The sequence below is a fragment of the Erinaceus europaeus genome, chromosome 18 (assembly GCF_950295315.1).
Source record: "Erinaceus europaeus chromosome 18, mEriEur2.1, whole genome shotgun sequence".
Classification (NCBI taxonomy): domain Eukaryota; kingdom Metazoa; phylum Chordata; class Mammalia; order Eulipotyphla; family Erinaceidae; genus Erinaceus; species Erinaceus europaeus.
Window position 1 is genome coordinate 26,019,608 of NC_080179.1, and position 15,371 is coordinate 26,034,978.

Here is a 15,371-nt window from a genome sequence, read left to right on the forward strand (position 1 = left end):
TCCTGATAATATAGCAAAAAACTTAATGTTAAAACACAAAGTTTGTTGAAATTATAGTAGTATATGGATGAAACAACACTTTATTTATTTTATGAAGCAGGGTTCACTGCTCAGGTTGATTTTTTATTCAGAGAGAGAAAGTGAGAGACAGACAGAGACAGAGACGGGCCATAGATAGCACCAGAATATCCTCCCATGTTATAGCTCCTCTTATCTACTTTGAAGGACCACCCGGGTCATTTTGAATTTAGAAAAAAAAAAACTAGGTGAAAATAAACGAGTACATAAAAAGAGGTTCTGTGTATACTTCTAAGCAGTAAATAGGTTACAATAAAAAAATGAGGGGGATGTTTTTCCCTTTGTTCCATTTTGAATGTCTGCCAGTAGATGGCGATACTACGTCAAGGGCTGTCAGCCTTTTTTTTTTTTTTTTTTTTAACCCCTCAAAGCTGTTTTCTGATATATGTTGGGTACCATAGAGTGAATCTCAGAACAGGAAGCGGAGGCATAAGCAGAGAGGATTCTGGAAAGGTCTCTTTGTTTTCTTGTCCAGGGAAAGCAAAGGGAAAAGAAAAAAAAAAAGAGCATGTAATTAATTTGTAAACCTCTGTGGCCAAAAATCTGAACAACTGCAGGGGAAGACACGTTATACTCTAACCATCTTGGATGCGGGGCTTTGTTATGCTGTGATCTCCAAGGCTTTGCTTTATCAGGTAAGCTGGCAAAACATTTAATTATCAATACCATAGGATACAATAACAGGATTGTCTTTCATGTATTAAAATCATCTTCATGCTGCTATTTTTAACTTAATGTTGTTCTAATGCAAATTGCAGGGACTAAAGACATCATTTGATGTGTAAACTGCTTACTATTCCTTTATCTCTCAAGAGAAATAGAGCCTCTGTCTGGAAATGGTGACATCGTAGAGACTAGGCATTACTGATTTCACATTTTTGAAACATACAGATGTTCATGCTTTGCTGTATACAGAAAAAAAATATTTTATTACACAAAGCTAACTGAGTGGCTCTGTGACTGTCCTCACCTATTTAAATGCCCAGTAATTTTTCAAGATGAATGTACATCAGAATAAAACTGTAATTCTCCAGCTATTAGGTTTTTATTTTGCATCTTTGGAAAGGCCATGCATACAAGGAGTGATAATAGTATAGAAATATTTAGCTGTCTGAAACACATTATTATTTTTCTCTAATCTAATCGCATGGAGGGAAAATTACCCATACCAACCATGAAAAAAGAGATCATGCTTCATAATTGATTTCTTCTTTTTATATTATATTTTAATTCTACATTAGATTTTTCTTTTAATTTATTTAAAGGGCATTATTTCTTCTTGAATTATTTCATAGACTTGATACATTTCTCTTTTTCTGTGTAGATTTAATAGCTGGTTGTTGTTACTATTATCACTACTACTAGTTACCAGACTTAGCACTTGAGCCAAAAAGCATTTTCTATACCTGTGATTTTTATATTTCCTGCTGTCTTTTAAAAATATTTTTAACATAAACATAATCTTTTCATATAATTAGCGGCTACAGAATTAGAGTATGAAAATATTGGGAAAATATGACAAATACGAATTGAAAGGGGTTTTAAAAATCACAAAGGTTTTTTTTTTAATATACAACAGGTGGTATAATGTAGTATATGAGGAGGTAAAGGCCCAAGTGCTTGTAGGAATTTACATGGTAAAATTTCATCACAATCGCTTCCAACAGCATGTACCTTATATGAAATAAAGCTCTCTAATTTAAACCTGGATTTCCATTCAGTGCTGACCAACAGGGCCTAAAAATATAACCAGAGACCATTTAAAAGCAACTGCAATTTATATAATGGTAAAAACACTGACTTCTCAATATTTCATATTGAGTATCAAGAATGTTCTTCCTAAAAGCATTACAAAATAGTAGTTGATTCAGAGAAAAACCTTGAGTCTTGTAGATTTCAGAACTCCTACCATACACAGAATATAAAGAAAACTGTTTGTTTGAAAAGGGTTTGCAGAAATGGCTGATAATTTACTTGAGTGTATTGTACACGCCATGCTTCTCTACAGGTGATTGTATATGAATAACTTTGTTCTGTGTAATCACCAGAGGTGGTGTTGATTGAACTATTTTACATTTATGAATGACTATTTTCATTTTAGTCTTTAATGCTAACATTTTTATTGCTGTGATCATTTAGTTGTTTGTATATATGATCACAATGAATGTATACGGAGTTCTTAACAAAATGTGTTCTTTGGTAGTCTTTAGAAATCAAGCCTGTTTTGACTAAATGACAAATCAAACATGCCTGAATACATTATTTTTAATAGTCTGTAACTTAATTTTTATGGTCAAAAATACCATAATTTATGATTATGGTAGGGAGAAACAGGTTAAACTATGAGTTAGAAGCCTTGATTTGTAGTTTAAATTCTGCTTCTAATAAGCTTTGTCACTTCAGAAAAAAAAAAAAAGCAACAAGTACAATTAAGTTTATATTCTTTAGTAGGTAGGAAGTGTAATATATATTTATATGTACATATATATGTAGAGAAGGAGAATTTTAATTTTTAAGCACTATGATTCTATTATCTGAATTTTCATAAGCTAATTTCTCATCTTAATAATAATCTGATGGATTTGTGAACCCTAATGAGGTTGGATATTACTATCAGTAAAATGTGAAACATATGAATAGAGAGACATAAGAGAAGTGAGTTTTTTTGGCCATTTCCTTCTGTAGTGGTAACAACTAGGAAGCAATAATGAAGAAGTGGCTAGAGAGGAAAGCTGGCACTTTGAATCCAAGCTCCACTTTTAATCAACAAGGCAAACTCTATGAGTCTGTTATGTCATCTACAAAGGATATTATCTATATTGTAGGGTTGTGTACATAAAATGAATGTATTTGTTATATACCTTATAATATGTTTGTTAAGTTTTCCTATCTTCCATTCTTACTCACACATGGGAAAAGATACAGGTATTATTGGTGATGGTGATACTATACCATCTATCATAACAGGAAAGATAGAATGAGTCACCAAGAAAGTCTGTAATTGAAAAAAATGAATAATTCTTATCCCTGAAGAGTACCCCTGCTAAAACAGCAACAAAAGATATGTTCCCTATAAAAATAACAGTTAACACTGTCTTCTTAAGCATTTTCTGGGAAGTTGATACAATACTTGTAATACCTCCTAGAAGACCATTACTTTGCCCAGTGATGCATCTCCATTTTCAAAGACTATCTCTTTCTCCCCCACCCCTCCTCCTCCTTCTTCTTCTCCTTTTTCTCCTCCTCCTTCTTCTTTTTTAATTTAAGTAGAGGCCACTTGCTTTGTTTTGCCTTGACTGCATATATCCATTCACATAAAAGTCCTCTGTGGGCATTCAAAATTAAATCTAAATTTCACCAAATACCACACTTAAATGTCAAATAATTTCGACAGTGATCATAAAATTACAGAACCTACAACCTAGAGGCTGTATGCATTGGCTATGAGATGAAATCACAAACTCTCCACTGCTTAAGTCTTGTTGATGGTACCACAAAAAATGGAAAGACAAACAGTGCCTCATGAAATTGTTAACATACTATAAAACCCCTGCTTCCCTCCAAAGATTTCCTGTACGTGCAGCTTTGTGCTCTTGACAGCTATGTGCTACTGGGATCTTTGGGAGGTAGAGCTGGGATGTCCTTTCAGCACCGCAGGCCTCCTAATCCTTCTCTTCAACCACCCTGGGCCTCTTTAAAGTGACTCAAGTAACTGCGCTGTCAGTTTCATCTTTATGGCAGCCAAGATGACTTAATAGGATCGCGATTAAATGGATCTGAGATGACCAAGAGCTTGGGAGGTTTGTAGATATGAGAAGAGTTCCTCAATTAGTCGTGCTGTGCTTGGAATTTGTTCCCTTGACTCTGGGTCACTCCCAACTTCTGTGACTTCTTGTTATAGGGTTGAAATTAACTAAAAACTCTCATAAGTCCTAAGCAAAGAAAGGTGTGGTCTCTCTCTCTCTCTCTCTCTCTTTCTTCATTTCTTTCTGAAAATCTGAATGCATAGTAAAATTTCTTTGCATAGGTGGCTGTATGCACATTACTTTTCTCTCAGTTTCATTCATGTATAGGAATATTGTGAACTCACTAAAGGTTTGGAATTAATCTATCATTTGTCATTCAAAAATGCATTGCCATCAATGTTTGTTTTACCAATTTTTAAAAAATTATAAGGACTCATGAGCTATCAAATATAATTTGACTTGTAAACAGTACACTTCTGTAATTTTTGGATCTATTTTTCAATTTTTACTAATTTATAGTTCTAAATTATATTTTCCTCCATTTTAATTTTACTACATAAACAATTTTAATGTTAATTTAATATGAAACCTAGTCTCTGAACTACTGCTTCTTGAGGTAGTTATAAAAGTAGGGAAGTACAAATGCAATTATACTGTGTCTTTCTTCTCCCCAAACTCATATATTTGTCTTCTATTAAGAAACTGTGCTTTCAATTCAGCTTTGTCTGATCATGTTTTTCAATCTGGGGTGCAGATAACAGATTCTCTGAACACATTTTAATGGGATATAATGAGTATAGATACCTGCTTCAGAGCAGAACAGTGTTAATTTCTGTTTACCTCATTACACAGTAATAAATATTTTGCTCTCTTACTGAGAAAAGACATACTTTGTTTTATGAACTGCCTGACAGGCATTAGCTCCTTGGAAATCTGAAATTTAAATTTGCGTCCAGACCTATAATTAGTCACAGTACAAGTACTCTTTAAATTTTTCAAACCTACTCAACTGGAGAATACAAGTTTTACTGTGCATCATTTATATGTCAACAACTTTTCTATATATTTTAACTTGTTTCTCCAAGATTTGAAGTGATAAAAAAAAAAAAACCTTGCAGAGATACTTTTTTATGTTTATCTTTTTAAAAATATTTATTTATTCCCTTTTGTTGTCTTTGTTTTTTATTGTTGTAGTTATTGTTGTTGTTACTGATGTCGTTGTTGTAGGAAAGGACAGAGAAATGGAGAGAGGAGGGGAAAACAGAGGGGGAGAGAAAGATAGACACCTGCATACCTGCTTCACCGCCTGCGAAGGGACTCCCCAGCAGATGGGGAGCCTGGGGCTCGAACTGGGAGCCTTCCGCTGGTCCTTGTGCTTTGTGCCATATGCGCTTAACCCACAGCGCTACCGCCCGACTTCAGCAAAGAGACTTTTAAAGAATTTTCTGCCCAAGGTGAATGAACAGAGAACATTTTTTTTTCCAAAATGAATTACAAGCAAAGTTACAATATTAAGTATACAACTTAATAAAAGCACAAATGTAATGCATATAAATATATGCTAGGTGGTGGCAGCTGTGTAAAGGAATTTTCAGGGGTTACTTCAGTTCAGAGAAACCTTCTAAAAGTGTGGAGTTATTTTTATAATGATTGAATTAAGTCTTCATCATTTTGGAGGCTGCATATAGGGAGCCCTTCATGTGATTAAGCTTTGTGCTGGAGCAAAGTGAAAGAAATGACGGTCCTTAAATTATTGAATAGTAGCTTAATATTGTTTTATTTAATGGGTGAGTTCAGAGATGGGAAGACACTCTTTAAATAACTATGGCCATTTTTTCCCCAGAATTCACTTTGGGGTGGGGGAATTATAAACTTGTAATATTCAGAATATATTGAATTCTTACTTGAGTTGTACAGAATATTTTGTCATTTTCCTTTCCTATTAGAATAACTCACTAAATCTTAGTAGTGATTGCTAAGTGATTCTGTGTTTCTGAACCAGAACCTAAAATGTTATTGCATAGAGAATAGTAGTAGTTTTAGCAGTTATTTTATTTTATTCTATTTAATAACAGATCACTTGTTTGTTAGTTTATCTCCTTGGTGGTTTTCCTTGCAAGCATCTGTTTTCTCTTTTTAAGTATTATTTTCCCACCTAAATTTGTGAGGATTTTCTTTTCATGGAGTTAATATCATGGCCAGAGGAATGGTTTCAAAGAGTAAATTCTCAAGTTGGGGAGGGGTAGTGGTGGTTGTGGTGGTGTAGCATAATAGTTATGCAAAGAGATTCTCATTACTGAAGCTCCAGGTTCCCAGGTTTAATCTCCTGCACCACCATATACCAGAGCTGAGCAGTGCTCAGGAAGGAAGGAAGGAAGGAAGGGAGGGAGGGAGGGAGGGAGGGAGGAAGGAAGGAAGAAGGAAGGGAGGGAGGGAGGGAAAAGAAACGCAAGGACCGCCTTAAGGATCTTGGTTCTAGCCCCCAGTTCCCCACCTGTGGGGGGGGGGAGTCACTTCACAAGTAGTGAAATAGGTCTGCAGGTGTCTTATCTTTCTCTCTCCCTCTCTGTCTTCCCTTCCTCTCTCAATTTCCCTCTGTCATATCTAGCAACAATGACAGCAGTAATAACAACTATAAACAACAAGGGCAACAAAAGGGAGAAAAAAATAGCCTCCAGGAGCAGTGGATTTGTAGTGCAGGAACTGAGCCCCAGCAATAACCCTGGAGGTAAAAAAAAAAAAAAAAAAAAGAATAAATTCTCAAAGGCAAGCCAAATGCCTATTTAGACTACAAAATGGTTAAGAAAAATAAGTGAAACAGTTCAGGATTAAGGAACTAGTTTAAAAGGAAAAGCTCCTTCTTGGAACTAAGATAGTATAGAATCAATTTCTCCAAATAAACTGAAAAATCAAAATCTTTATTAGAAATCTCCCATTTATTAAGTTATAATTGATTATAAATTATTCACAATACTACATAACCCAAACAAAACATACTTACACACAAGATATGGCTAGGAGATTTCTGGAGTTTTTTTATTTCTCAACTCTACATAATTTTACCTGTGTGGGCAAATCAAGCCTCATGGATAGGACTAGTTGGACCATATTTCAAGGCTCTGCCATAATGGAATTTTTTTTTTGTCTTCTATTTCAGGCTCAACCAACTGCCTAACATTTTTCCATCTCTTGAATTTTTAAAGTCTTGAATATCACACACATTACCTCTCCATTTTTTTCTTTTGATATTTACATCAGAGAAATTTATCATCACACTCCCCTTTTGCAGCTATTTATACTTCCCTTATCATATCTTGTCACTGATATGTTAGTTGCTATAGACTGTAATATTTTTACTGTTCGCCTGTTCTGAAAATCTCAAAATTTATCTTTAAAACTTAAATTTTAGGGCAAACATATGTCCTTTAGTTGTGAAATGGCAAAATTATTATTAATAAGCTATTTACATGTCCCTGAATCCCCTATGGTCTCAAAGTTCTAAAATTTCTCATTAAATTATCTCTACTTATAGTCAGTGGGAATTACAGTACAAGTAAATCCATTTTTAATATTAGTTTTCAACAATTGCATTAGGCTTTATTATCAACCATTATATATTTATAACAAAATTAAACTATGTAATCATGCTGCATCAGAATAGCACAGTACAGTATAACTCACATTCATAATGTATTCGCTTTCATTGACATAAAAACTTTGTAGTTTTAGATAAAAATACCAAATGTGCCTAGAAGGAGAACTTCTGGACAAGCTGAGGAGAATCAGAAAGATAAAGGCAAAATGGCAGCTGGAAGAAAAGATGAATATTTTAAACTTGACTATTATTATTGTTGTCATTGCTGAAGATTCACCACCCCAGGTCAACATTTTCAGACTGAAAGAGAGACGAAGGGAAAAAGGGAAAGACCACACAATGCTGAAGTGTCCCCTGGTGCTGTGGGGGTTGGGCTCCATCCTAGGTCACACATAGAGCAAAACAAGCACCCTCCTAAGTGAACTATCTTACCTACCCTAAACCTCACTATCAGAAATAAAAGACAAGGGGGCACGCAGTGGTGCACCATGTTAAACACACATAGTGCAAAACGCAAGGATCCCGGAACGCGGGGCTCCCTACCTATAGGGGGAAGTTTCACAAGCGATGAAGCAGGTCTGCTGGTGTCTTTCTCTCTCCCTCTCTATCTTTTCCTCCTCTCTCAATTTCTCTGTCCTATCAAAAAAAAAAAAATTGAAAAAATGGCCAAAGAAGCAGTGAACCTTTAGTGTATGCAACGAGCCCCAAAGATAACCATGGAGGCAAAATATATACATAAATAAGAAAAAAACAGTTGAATGGACATAGATACACACATTCTGAGAGTAAACAAAAAGAGGTCAAATATGATTAACTTATTTAAGGAGTGGCTCATAGCTTTGGCTATATAGGAGAATGATTTGGGGAACTTGTAATAGAGCTTGATTCTAATCTTGACTCCTTAGACCAATGCAGTTAGATTATCTAGATTTGACCTGAGTATCATATCGTTGTCTGTTTACAAGTTCTGCATGTGCAACCTGGTTTGAGATAACTAAAAATATGACATTCAAAATAATTTCAAAATCCTATTGAGTGGGTGTGCATTAAGAACAGAGTAATACTCTTAAGTATTTAAATATGCATTGTACCTATATCTCCCTGGGTTGAACAGGCACATTTCTATTCTATATGTTTTGGCAGTTTTATATTTCACATTGTTAATTGCCTAGTAGAAACCTCTACTGGAAAGTTGATCCAGCTGCCAGTTAGAGTTTATTTTGTAAACTAACAATACAAACGTTTATGTACACTTGAAAATAGGTATCCATGGACTTCAGTCTATTTAATTATAAATCCCCCCTCTTTTTATCCTGTACCTTATAAATTAGTCCCTTTAAAAGAACAAAATAATCAAATAAGACCTCCTATTGAAATATATTTTAAATGTCTAAGTCATCTAGTTGAAAACAAATTACTGAATTCTAAATTTTTAAACTACTATTGTGGCAGATGTGAAAAACAGGTCAGTAAAACAACAAACATTTTAAAATCAAAGACGTGTTTAAAGTGCATTTGTAGAAAGTGGCGGCATTTCTGGCTTAGTAAATTAAAAATAGTAACTGCATTTGTTAAAAGGAATTCCATTACTCAGGTAAGTCAGTTTTCTCGACTTTTTAAGGAGCCATTTGTTAGGTTAACATCCGGGTTCTTTCTCACACTGGGATCTTGCTTACCTTTCTACAATTGGGGAGATTGTATTGACCTATAATGAAACAATCCTCTATGTCCTTTAAACAGATTATATCCTAATTTTTTTCTCTACAGAAATATCCCTTCATATTATTACTTAACTAAGCTTTTTATATGACCCCTACCATTCTGTCAACATGGTCAGTAATATTTTTATCACATAGTTCTGTTAACTCTCAAACTGAGACTATTCATATTTTGAAGCTAGCATGGTAAATAGTCTTCTCTGTCTTCCCCTTCTCTCTCCATTTCTCTCTGTCCTATCCAACAACATCAATAACAACAATAATAACCACAACAATGTTAAACAACAAGGGCAACAAAAGGGAAAATAAATAAATAAAAATAAAAAAAAATAATATAATCTTATGTTTGAGACATATGAATGTCTGAGGAATGGTACGTGGGTTCTCAAACTGGTACTGAGCCATTCTGCCTTTATATACTACTTGAAAAGTATACAGTGCAAATATAAATAACAAGCCAATAAAATATTAATAGGAAGTAGGATATCTTTCTGAAGAAGGGTCACCAAATCAGTCACTGCAACAACAACAACAACAAAATACTGTTGATATAACCATTCAAATCACCAGTATGTTGGCAACTATGATAATGTTTCTTTTTCTTTTCTTCCTTTTCTTTCTTTTTTTCTTTTTTAAAATTAAGACAAAATATCTCTAATCTTCACAACAGTAGTATTACTGAATAAGTACCAAGTTAGAGAATGATGATTATCAAAGACTAGTATTGCTGTAACTAATGTTTCAATAGGGAAATTCATTTGTATTTGGTATTCCAAAGCATTTAGTATATTTTTAAAAGGATAAAGGTAATGCTTAGGAATAAATGAAAAGTGGCAGAGCACATTCAAATCAGGATGCAGATATCTATGCAAATTAACAGAAAAACTTAAACTATACTGGCAATGATGAGTTCTTCCATATCCGTTTGTTAGACTTGCTGGTTACTTATTTAAAATAATCATTAAATGAATTATAAAGATGTCAGTTTTCAAACAACATCTTATAGAGCAGAACTGACTTAATCACAAAAGTATATGTTTCTTCAATAATCCAGATTCTTTAGAAAAGCTAACGTGGGAAAAATCTATGTATGACAGAATATTTTCTACTTACTCTCTCAATTTGTTTTTCCTGAGAAAGAAATTTGAAGACAACACTCTTGAGACATAACAGGAGTCACTCAAAGTAGGACAATTTTCCATTTTTTGCAGACTTAAAACTGCTTCAAAAAATTAAGTCTACTGGTTTCCTTAAAGGATAACACTGGAAGAAGAGGTAAATTGAAAGTCCAGCTTTGTACTGGCAGCTCTGAAGGAATGCCTAACTATTCATGTTATTATGAAGGAAGTTCACACTAGGAAAGTCACAAAGGACAGTTCTATTCCTCCTGCATCTTTGTCCTTGTATTTATTATTATTATTTATTATTATTATTAGAATAGAAACAGAAAAGAAGAGAGACAGTGAAAAAGACCACAACACCAAAGCTTCCTTCAATGTGGTGGGAACTAGGCTTGAATCTGGTTCATACACATAGCAAAGCATCATCATACTATGGAAGTGAGCGATTTCTAGTCTCCCCACTCCCACCCCTATCCGTTCAGATCTTGTATTTTTCCTCATAACTGCTGCTCTCTCTAATCCATTTCTTTCTTGCCAGAACCTCCATTCTTGGAAGAAACAAAGCTGTCAAGTGACCCTTCTCTTCGCTAATTCATTAGCAGTTAATTACTACAATTTGTCCAAAATACAGTTTAATACATGGCTTTTTCTCTTACCTGTGGCAATCTGGCTCTCTTTCAGTCTCATACTAACTGACCACTGAATAGCATTCCTCCTGCCTTTACATGCAGAGACCTTTCACTGAGTGTTCCTACTGCAGAAGGTGGCATCATCAACACCTAAATCAGGGCACTACATGCAGGCTCTTGCTCTATTTTAGTGCCAATGATGTTCTCAGCAGAGGGAGAAAAAACAGACTCTCTTAGTCCTGCATTCAGATCTTAGGAAAGGCATTTTCATCTTTTCTTTATTTATAATACCCTAATTGGATGGGGGGGGGGCTTAACCAAATGACTTACTATGTCTTACTAAAAATAAGACAAAGTTGTGGTTGTATGTTATTATTATTATACCAGGTTATTGCTCAGTTCTGGCTTATAGCGGTGCTGAGGACTGACCCTGAAACCTCACATTCTCAGGCATGAAAATCTTTGTGTGTAGCCATTATGTTATCTCCTAAGCCTTCAACTTAAAGTTGCATTTTTAACTCCTATTTACATATTATTTCTCTCTGTTTACAGAAATACTATACAGAAAGTGTCTCATCTCCTCTCTACATATTTACTCAGATGAGTTTTCTTTAATATTGTATTTATTTTTATTGGAGAGAAATCAAGAGGAAAGTGGTAAAGAGAGGAAGAACTAGTGCTTCACTATTTGTGAAGCTTTCCCCCTGTAGATGTTGGCTTGGTGCTTGAACCTGGGTCCTTGCATATATATATATATGATCTACTGGGTGTACCACTATCTAATCACCCAGATGAGATTTTTTTCATGTTACTATTTAATGAAGAAATCATGTATATAGAGTTTAATAACCAGAATTGGTATTTAATTGATTGTTCTTTATAGCTCTACTTGTATCTATGCTATACTCAAGGCACTGCTAGTATTGGTTTATCAAATAATACACAATTTAAATTGAGTAATTTTAATTGGACTAGAGAGTTTTGAGCAATTTGCCAGTTCATAAAACTATTCTAAAAGTGAATACAACCAACCTCTAAAAACTCACACCACAGTCTACCTTAGTTACATGATAAGTTCAGTGCTCAATGATTCTTGTTTAAATCATACATGACTGCTGCTGTGCCTTCAGTTCCTTCTCTTTAGAAAGGAATGAACAGAACCCTTCTCCACTAGGGAAAGAGAGAGACAGGATGGGAGTATGGATCGACCTGTCAACGCCCATGTTCAGTAGAGAAGCAATTACAGAAGCCAGACCTTCAACCTTCTGCATCCTACAATGATCTTGTGTCCATACTCCCAGAGGGTTAAAGAGTAGGAAAGCTATCAGGGGAGGGGTTGGTATAAGGAGGTCTGGTGGTGGGAATTGTGGGAAGCTGTACCCCTCTTATCCTATGGTTTTGTCAATGTTTCCTTTTTATAAATAAAAAAAAAAAAAAGAAAGGAATGAACATTGGAGAATACACAGTACCAAGTTCCAGAGTCTAAACACTGGAACAGGAGTTTTAGAGAAAAAAAAGAAATGCTACCAAATGACCGAGTCAGATTTCCTCCTCTTTCTTTCATAGACCTGAACATTGCACGGTCATGATTTGAGTGTGCATATCTTACAGCAAGTGATAGCTAAGAAAATCTTGTGCTGGCTGCTCTCAGATTGCAAGTTTCATTCCCTTCGTGTTTTCCTTTTGCTTCCTTTTCATTATATCTCATGTCTAAAAGATAGGAGAGGGTTTGCTTTTTCACTGTTACTCTGTCTTCTATCACACCAATTAAGATGATTAGATTCCACAGTCTTATAACCATTTATTTATAGGCTGAGGAACCCTCCTTATTTCTAGCTGATGAGCAATCCCAGTACAGTCTCCCCTAAAATCACCTTATGCTCCACTAGAGTTTATTACTGGCACTGATCTACAGGTGCTGTTTACAGCATTTACACCCCAATTTCGACAAATCTCAGTCCACAGTATTTTACATCTCCAATGTATGTCAGCAACCAAGGAGGAAGTAAGCACTGCCATTTTGAAGTAACACCATCTTGAAGTAATGCAAGTTATACCTCAAGATGCTAGTTCTGAAGTCTCAAGTTACCAAGTGAAAAAGGCAGTCAACTCTTAATGCTCGGTTATGAAAACAGTTCACTGTCATTTTGATTACAGTTAGTAAACAGTCTGTGGTTGCCTGGAAAGAAACTGCTGAAAGCACATAGTACCAGCAAGCAGTAGGAGGAAAAATAAAGAGGGCAACTCAAAGGGCTCCCTGTTATGGCTGAAGCAAAACTGCTGTTCTAATAGGCATTCAAATCAAGGACTGGCTATTGCTATTTCTGGCTATTTGCTTTCTTTTTGCCATGATACCAATTTGACATCAGAACAGAAAGCTTCCTATAATTCTGTTAGGTTCTGATTTAAATATTGTTTCTGCTCCACTATTTGTTTCCTTATTGACAAAATACTCTTTCCATTATATTATTTGCTGCCTCAAAATCCTTTTCCTTAAGAACAAACATAACACTTCAATCAAGTGAAATTGCAAAACAGTCACTTCAGAGAGAGGTTTACACCCTTTCAGAACACTACAGAATACTGAATTTTTTTTAATCATGCAACTGATCATGGATTTTATCACATGGAAGATAATGGAGGTATATAATAATCTGGAATTATTCAGGAAAAATACAATGAAGCCCACATACATATTTTGAACTTTATTGTTACTTTTTATTTAATTAGTGATTTAATATTAATCTAAAAAATTATGAGACAAGAGGCATTTAACTCCATACCTTTCCCACCACCAAAGTTTTCTGTCCCCATTCCCTCCACTGGATACTGAAGTAGTTCTCCAAGGTTGCAGATATGAGTTGACTATTATTTCTATAATTATCTGTAGATGTTTATATATATTTGCCCATTTTTATTTATGGTCTTGCCTTCTCTTCCTGAGTCACACCTACACATCTTAGTATTTCTGATTGTCCTTCCTTTTATCCTCTTTTTTCTCTGGGTCCTGATGGGGTTGGAGTTTAGAGCCATCTGGTCATCCTCCCCTATCATTTCTCTGCCTCTGGGAGTATGAGCCAAAATTATTTATAGGGTATAGAAATTGAGAGTTTTGGCTTCTGCAGTTGGTTCTCCACTGTACATGGACATTAGCAGGTCGATTCATACTCCTAACGTCTTTTTATCTTTCCCTAGTCGGGTAGGGCTCTGGAGAGGTGAGGTTTCTGGAGATATTGGTGAGGTCTTCTGCCCAGGATGGAATTATGATAACATCTGCAAATTCGTGCCTGAAAGGTGGTAAGATATAAAGCTGGACAAAATGATTAATGAACAGGAATCGAAAAGTAGAAATGCAGCAGATGAGAATAGGGATATTAGGGTGAAAAGAAGCTAAGAAGTCTATTTTAAGTATATTCCTAGGGACCTATGACTTTTGTAGTTTTTGTTTAAGTTTGATAGCTAACATAGAGGTGGACAAAAAAAATATTGTCTGGGACTAGGGAAAGATAGAGACAGGCTGAGGGTATGAATGATAATATCAAAATAACACAAAATAAATAAGTGAAATTAGTGTTTTACTGCTATACTTCATTTAACTCAATATGCTCAAAGTACCATTTCAAAATTTGTATGAGCCAAATTTCAAGTATTCAAATTCTGCATGTGGTCAGCAGATACCACCTTGACTAGGCCATCATTAGTCTTATTTTAGGTGATTGCATTCCATAGATCAAATAATTTCCTGCTCACTATGGCTGGTAGACAATAAAATCCTTATCTTCAAGAGACATAGTAATAAATATAGACACAATAAGAAACAGCCTTAATAGCAACAACAACAAAAAAAAAAAAACTAGGACATAATAATTACTATGTGAATTTTAATGACAATATGTATGGTGTGACTGGAAGAGAAAGACAAAGTTATATTTGACAGAATTTGGATTTGATGAGCTGAGAAGTATAGTTAGAATTTTAATAAGCAACAATCGATAATAAATGATATACCAGGCAAAGGGAATATGTTTGAAAATCAGAGGTCAGAGACTAGAAATGTGCTAAAAAATGCAAATAGGTTAGTTTGATTAGAGAAAAGCTTACAAGAGAATATGTAAGATAAGACTAAAAACCAAATTGGTAACATATTTTGAAAGAGAGATATTTCTTTTTTTTAAGAAAATAAGCATTGCATAGGGAAAGTGGTATAATGGTAGATTTTATGCTTTACACATATGAAATACGTGTAAGTTGAGTTCCACCCCAGGTACTGTATAAATGACTAAAGAGGAGCCAAGCAACAGCTCACCCAGTTGAAGTGTACATGTTACACTCAGATTCCAGCCCCTACTCTCCACTTACAGGAGGGAAGCTTCATAAGCAATGAAGCAGGTGTATAGGTGTTTATCTTTCTCTCTCCCCTCTGAATTTCTCTTTGTTCTGAAAATGGTGTTTTTGTAGTGCTGGCACTGAGCCCTAGGAATAAT

General features: G+C 34.9%; 1 protein-coding gene across 6 annotated transcripts in view; it reads left to right on the forward strand.

Annotated features, from left to right (window-relative positions):
* The first annotated feature begins 480 nt into the window (after positions 1-480).
* SCN3A (sodium voltage-gated channel alpha subunit 3) overlaps positions 481-15,371 on the forward strand; it is a 123,154-nt gene continuing 108,263 nt past the window's right edge. For 5 of the 6 annotated variants that reach the window (XM_060177785.1, XM_060177789.1, XM_060177784.1 and 2 more), the window contains exon 1: positions 481-713. The gene's annotated coding sequence lies outside the window, so the exon portion shown is untranslated. Of the gene's footprint in view, positions 714-10,348; positions 10,413-15,371 lie in introns of all 6 variants that reach the window. The other variant, XM_060177786.1, reaches the window with a different exon arrangement.